This window comes from Microcaecilia unicolor, chromosome 14 (assembly GCF_901765095.1).
Source record: "Microcaecilia unicolor chromosome 14, aMicUni1.1, whole genome shotgun sequence".
NCBI lineage: Eukaryota > Metazoa > Chordata > Amphibia > Gymnophiona > Siphonopidae > Microcaecilia > Microcaecilia unicolor.
Window position 1 is genome coordinate 18,961,792 of NC_044044.1, and position 6,038 is coordinate 18,967,829.

The following is a 6,038-nucleotide window of genomic DNA, read 5'->3' on the forward strand; positions in this document are numbered from 1 at the left end:
AAAGTAGAACGCAGGCACCCCGGCCCTGGCAGCTGAATCACCACAGCAGCTGGCATAAGATGGCTAAGAGGTACCACAACTCTGCTGTACCGAGAGGACCAGAGCACCGTGGAGGGTTAACCAGATGCAGGCGTGAATTGGGGGTGGGGGGATGCGGTTACTACAAAAAGCCTCGCCGTAGAGCCCTGCGCAGATGGTTGACCGCACGACTTCTGCTGCGCAATTGAAACCGCGTAGCGCAGTAAGGGCTTCTTTTACAAAGCCGCGTGGCAAATGAGAGGAAGCCCGTAGGAAATGAATGGGCTTCCTCCTTTTGCCACACCGAGAATCGGTAGCGCAGTTAAAGAGGCCTTAAGGGGTCCTTTTACTAAGGTGCGCAGAAAAATGGCCTGCGGTAGTGTAGGCGAGGGTTTCGGGCACATGCAGAATCGTTTTTCAGCGCACCTGTAAAAAAAAAAAAAAAAAAAGGCCTTTTTAAAAATATTTTTGCCGAACATGGACGTGCGGCAAAATGAAAATTGCCACGCATCCATTTCGGGCCTGAGACCTTACCGCCAAGCCATTGACCTAGCGGTAAAGTCTCACGCGGTAACCGGGTGGTAATGACCTACGTGTGCCAAATGCCACTTGGCGTGTGTCCGATACGCGAGGCAGAAAATAAAAATGATTTTTTTTTGGGGGGGGGGCACATGTATCGGACGTGCGCCGAGAATGAAATTAGCGCAAGAGCCAATGTGGTAGCCGTGCGGTAACTCCCATTTTGGCGCGCGTGTAGATGCTTTCGCAGCTCGGTAAAAGGGCCCCTCTGAGAATAAGATGCTAATTTCAAGCGCGCAGAACTAGTGCGCTCATCAGGGGAAGTCTGCCAGACAAGTATGCACCAGGGGCATAGCTACGTGGGGCCACGGGGCCATGGGCCCCTGTAGATTTGGCCCTGGCCCCCCTGCCGATGACCCTCTCGACCCCCCCCCCCTCCCACCGCCAACCTGCCTTCGGGTACCTTTGCTGGCGGGGGACCCCAACCCCTGCCAGCCGAGGTCCTCTTCGGCGCGGCTGCGTTGCTGATCTGCAAGGTTTTGTTCTGTTTCTGTGAGTCTGACGTCCTGTCAGACTCACAGAAACAGAACGAAGCCTTGCAGATCAGCCAGCAACGCGGCCGCGCCGGAGAAGAGGACTTCGGCTGGCGGGGGTTGGGGTTCCCCGCCAGCAAATGTACCCGAAGGTGACGGTGGCAGGGGAGGGTTGGTGGCAGTGGGAAAGGGGGGGTCGAAAGGGTTGGCACCAGGGGGGGGGGTGGCGGTCAAAGTTGGTGGTGGCGTCAGCGGGAGGGGGGGGTCGGCGGCGCCGGGGGGGGGGCTAAAATGTGCCCCCTCACCTCGGGCTCTGGACCCCCCCCCTCCCGCCGAAGTCTGGCTACGCCCCTGATATGCACAAAGGTTTTTGGGTGAGGGCAGGTCACCGTACTCGTGTCTGAACAAAACAAAAGTGCCAGCAACCCTCTGTGTCTGTTGTTCAGCATCACAAAAGTTTCTTGCCCATAAAATTTTTGCAAGGCTGATATTTATGCAGGGAGCAGGCGTAGATGTGTTTTCTTTCTGTCTGGACACGTGCACATGAGCTGTGACCGTTGCAGTTGCAGCCACTTGTTCTGGTCAGTGGAAAAAAAAAAAAAAGACAAAACTGTCATTTTAAGTTCCCAAAATTGGCAATAAATCCACCTGACCAACCTATCTATGCTTCCCCAGACCTGGTGAAAGATTTCTTTTGTCGTGCACATGTCGGAAGTCACCGTTTCCTTCTCTGCATTGTGCAGGAATAATTAACGGCCTCGTTTTAATGCCCATGGGTGCTGCACGCGTTAACTCCTGCACTTAACCCCTTTCTGCGTGGTACACTTCAGTTCGGGGTTTCTGGATTGGCCCCCTAGGAAATAAATATGATGTTAGGGGTGCAATGAGAGAGAGGGGTGGAAGGGAGTGAGAGGGCTCAGTGTCATGTCAGTGTGTTAAAAATGACAATGTATGCTATTGATCTGCCAGGGATTAGAACCAGGGCACAAGGGGAGAAAGTGACTTGCTCCACCATCACAACAAGAAGTCAGTGACCAAGCCGGGGATTAGAACTGAAGCGCAGGAAGGTAAAGTAGCTCATCAGAAGTCATGCACATCAATCAGGCCGCAGAGCTGGGGATTAGAACTGAGGATCCAAGATGGCGTTTGTGAAGGTCGCATGAACGCCAGCTCCTGCTGCCCGTTGCGAAATTTCAAGCGGAGAACTTACCTATCTTATAATGGGTAAGAGAAAGGGGAAGCTTGGAACACCCTGCTCCACGGGTCAGGCGAATCCCCTAACCGCTCGTCAAATGACGCTTGAGCAGTCGGGTCTGGTTGTTCAGAGGACTCAAGCCGGCGCTTCGAGCGGTCCAACGGAGATCTTGGACCTTAGTACAGAGGGAGTGTCATTGAGCCCCCCTCTGAGGATAACCCCCTTGAGACCCGGAGGAATTCTGTTGGCGACGGCGAACCAGCCGACGGTGGTATCCGGAAGTGTGACCCCTGCGGCTGGCAGTGGAGACCCCGTTGCTACTTCGTCTCCGATCGGAACATCATTGCAGGCAGGCTTGATGCCGAAGGCCTCTCAGCCTGCATGGAATCGGGACGAATCCTCTGTGGGAAATCGGGAGATAGTGAAACCAGCGGTTATCACCATGGACTCCATTTGGGAGGCAATTCAAGGGCTAAACGCCACGCTACTCCAAGTAGCAGGTTCTTTGGAGAAGCTATCACAGGCTCAGATTGAGACATCCGGAAAGGTAACCGAGCAAACATCTAGGGTGGACTCCATTGAAACTGAGGTAATCTCTAACAAGAACTTTATTCAAGCTATAATGAAGGATAATAACGTTCAAAAGAAAAAAATTGAATATATGGAGAATCAGCAAAGGAGAAATAATCTTCGGTTTTTGAACTTCCCCAAGTCCCCACTAATTCCTGCCAAAGAGATGTTAAAAAAGTATTTCATTGAAATTCTGGGGATTCCCTCAGAAGCTTTTCCTCCATTAACTCGAGTTCTCTACATCTCTGGGGCAGGTAAGGGGATAATTTCCTCCCCTCAGCTAAATTTAACACAGTTCCTTGAAAATTCAATGGAGGTTATCACAGAGAGGACGACACTCCTAGTAGCTTTTGCTCTGGAACTGGACCGCAACAATATTTTTAGGTTGTTTTTCCGCCATATTTCCACACCTTTTTTGGGTTCGAAAATCCAGGTATTTCCTGATCTCTCTCGAGAGACACAAAGAAAAAGGAGAGATTTTTTATTATTAAAAACAAGGGTCCTACAATTAGGTGGGACCTTTAATCTCAAGTTTCCATGTAAATGCTGTATTTCCTTACAATCAACTAATTATATTTTTTTCGAACCTGAAAAACTTAAAACATATATTGCTAGCAAAGAGTAATTTGGCGTTAACTTGAATTGTAATTATCGGCTGCCCTGACTTGTGTTCTTGCCCTTTCCTGTTAAATTTTCTTATATATTTTGAATTTATAAGTGTACCTATATCTTGGATCAATAATATGTGGTCTAATATAATATATTGTTTTTCCTTTTCTTTTTCTTTCCTTTCTCGATATATGTCTATGAAAATTAGACTTTTGTAATGCCATTTATGTTTATGATGTAAATGTAATGAAAAACTTAATAAACAGAATATTAAAAAAAAAAAAAAAAAGAACTGAGGCGCAGAAATAAAATAACTCATCAGGGCTCACGCGCAGCAATTGGGGGGGGGGCAGAGCTGGAGATTAGAACTGAAGTACAGGGAAAGAAAGCGGCATATCAGAGGTCATGCGCAGCGATCAGGGGATTAGAACTGAAGCACAGGGGAAGAAAGTAGCTTGCCAGAGGTCATGCAGGGTGATCCAGAGGCAAAGCTGGGGATTATAAAGTAAAAGAGAGGCAGTGATTTAATGAAGAAAGACCCCCAGTATTCCTCCCCTCTCCTCTCTACTCATGTCTCTAGTTCCCTGTCTCCCCTCTGGCTGTCCTGGCTGCTGGTTTCACTCTTGGCTTCACTCCTGGCTTGTGCTACCCTTAATGGTCTCGCTGCTGCTCCTCACACTGCTTCTAAATATGATCCAATTAAAGCAATGTCTTTTTTTAATTAGCTCTAATTGAACTTGTTTGTTTATTCCCCTTACATCTCCTCCCTCCCTCCCTTCCTCTCTCTCTCTCTGCTCCGGCTGTGCCGCTCTCCAGCTGCTGCCGAAGGAGCCCTCAAGAGAATCCTGGCACTCGAATACTGCCATTTCCCTTTTTCTGGGGAGGGGGTAAATGCTGGGCACTGAGGAGGCAGAAAAAGACACCCCTCTCTGTTCAGGAGCAGCAGGACTTACTTGGCCCTTGCTGATAGTGACTGACTCAGCACATGTCTTTCTCATGAGTGGGTTTATGCACTTTAGAGATGGTGGTGGGTTAGCTGGGCATTGTAGCGACAGTGGGCATTTCTGGCACTCTTTGTTTCAGTCTCATTTCTTTCCCTTCCTGCTCTTCATGCTTTACTTCTTTTTCTCATTTCCTTATTTATCTTTCTCTGGGGGTTTTTTTTTTGCCTTGTCTCTCATCGCTCTCTCCCTATTTCCACATTTGCGTCCTTCGCCCCATCTCCCTCTCGTTCTCTCTCCCTCTCTCTCTTTCCAGAAGGGAAGAGGAAGAAGGAGGGGCAAAGTCGAGAGGAGAAGAGAGCGAAAGTAGGAGAGGAAGAGAAGAGATCAGAAAGATCAGCCCTCCCACCTCCACCACTGCAGTCCTGGTTCGAATTAGCTGCAAACTTCATCCCTAAACTCTCGGACAGTTACGCCTTCATTCTATAAATTGCATGTATTTCTGAGACTAGGACCACTTAATTATTTAATTAGCGCTATCAATAATTGGTCTTAACTATCATGTGCGGTTATGCGTTGAGTTCTGCCCAGTGTGGGGTGGCGGTCAAAAGGTGGACAGGATGCTAGGAATTATTAGGAAAGAGATGCAAAATAAGACCAAGGATACTAGAATGCCTCTGTATCGCTTCATGGTGTGACCCTCACCTTGAGTACTGCGTTCATTTATGGTATCTCAAAAAAAGATATAGAGGAATTAGAAAAGCTTCAAAGAAGGGCGACCAAAATGATAAAGGGGATGGAACTCCTCCCGTAAGAGGAAAGGCTAAAGAGGTTACGACTCTTCAACTTGGGGAAAAAAGACAGCTGAGGGGGAGATACGATTGAGGTAAAATCCTGAGTGGTGTAGAATGAGCAGAAATGAATCGATTTTTTTTTACTCTTACAAAAAGTGCAAAGACTAGGGGACACTCAATGAAATTATATGAAAATACTTTTAAAACAAATAAGAGGAAATATTTTTTTCACTCAAAGTATAGTTAAGCTCTGGAAGATGTGGTAACAGTAGTCAGCGTATCTGGGTTTAAAAAAAAGGTTTGGACAAGTTCCAGGAGGAAAAGTCCATAGTCTACTATTGAGATGGACATGGGGGAAGCTACTGCTTGCCCCGGGATTGGTAGCATGGAAGGTTGCTACTCTTTGGGGATCTGGAATCTTGTTACTCTTTTGAGATTCTGCATGGAATCTTGCTATCCGTTATGATTCCGGAATGTTGTTAGTTTTGAGGTTCTGGAATGTTGCTACTCTTTGGGTTCCTGCCAGGTACTTGTGACCTGGATTGGCCACTGTTGGAAGCAGGATACTGGGCTAGATGGACCATTGGTCTGACCCAGCCTGGGTATTCTTATGCAGCCATATTCAGTAAAGTGCACATGTAAATTATGTAGTGTGTAACTTCAAAGGGGGGGGGGGGGCGTTCGTACGGGATGGGTCATGGACTCTCTATTTTCACGTGCGCCATCTAGAATACCGTCATTTGTGTGAGCAACTGCTGCATTTAGGCGCTAACATTTACGCCTGCTGTAGAGCAGACGCACGTGGGTCATGCCTAAATTTAGGCACGTCATTGTCCAACTTAGGCCTAGAATTCTATAG

The 6,038-nt window shown here is 47.8% G+C and overlaps 1 protein-coding gene across 2 annotated transcripts in view; it reads left to right on the forward strand.

Moving 5' to 3' along the window:
- EFNB3 (ephrin B3) overlaps positions 1–6,038 on the forward strand; it is a 142,700-nt gene that overhangs the window by 129,766 nt on the left and 6,896 nt on the right. The window lies entirely within an intron of this gene.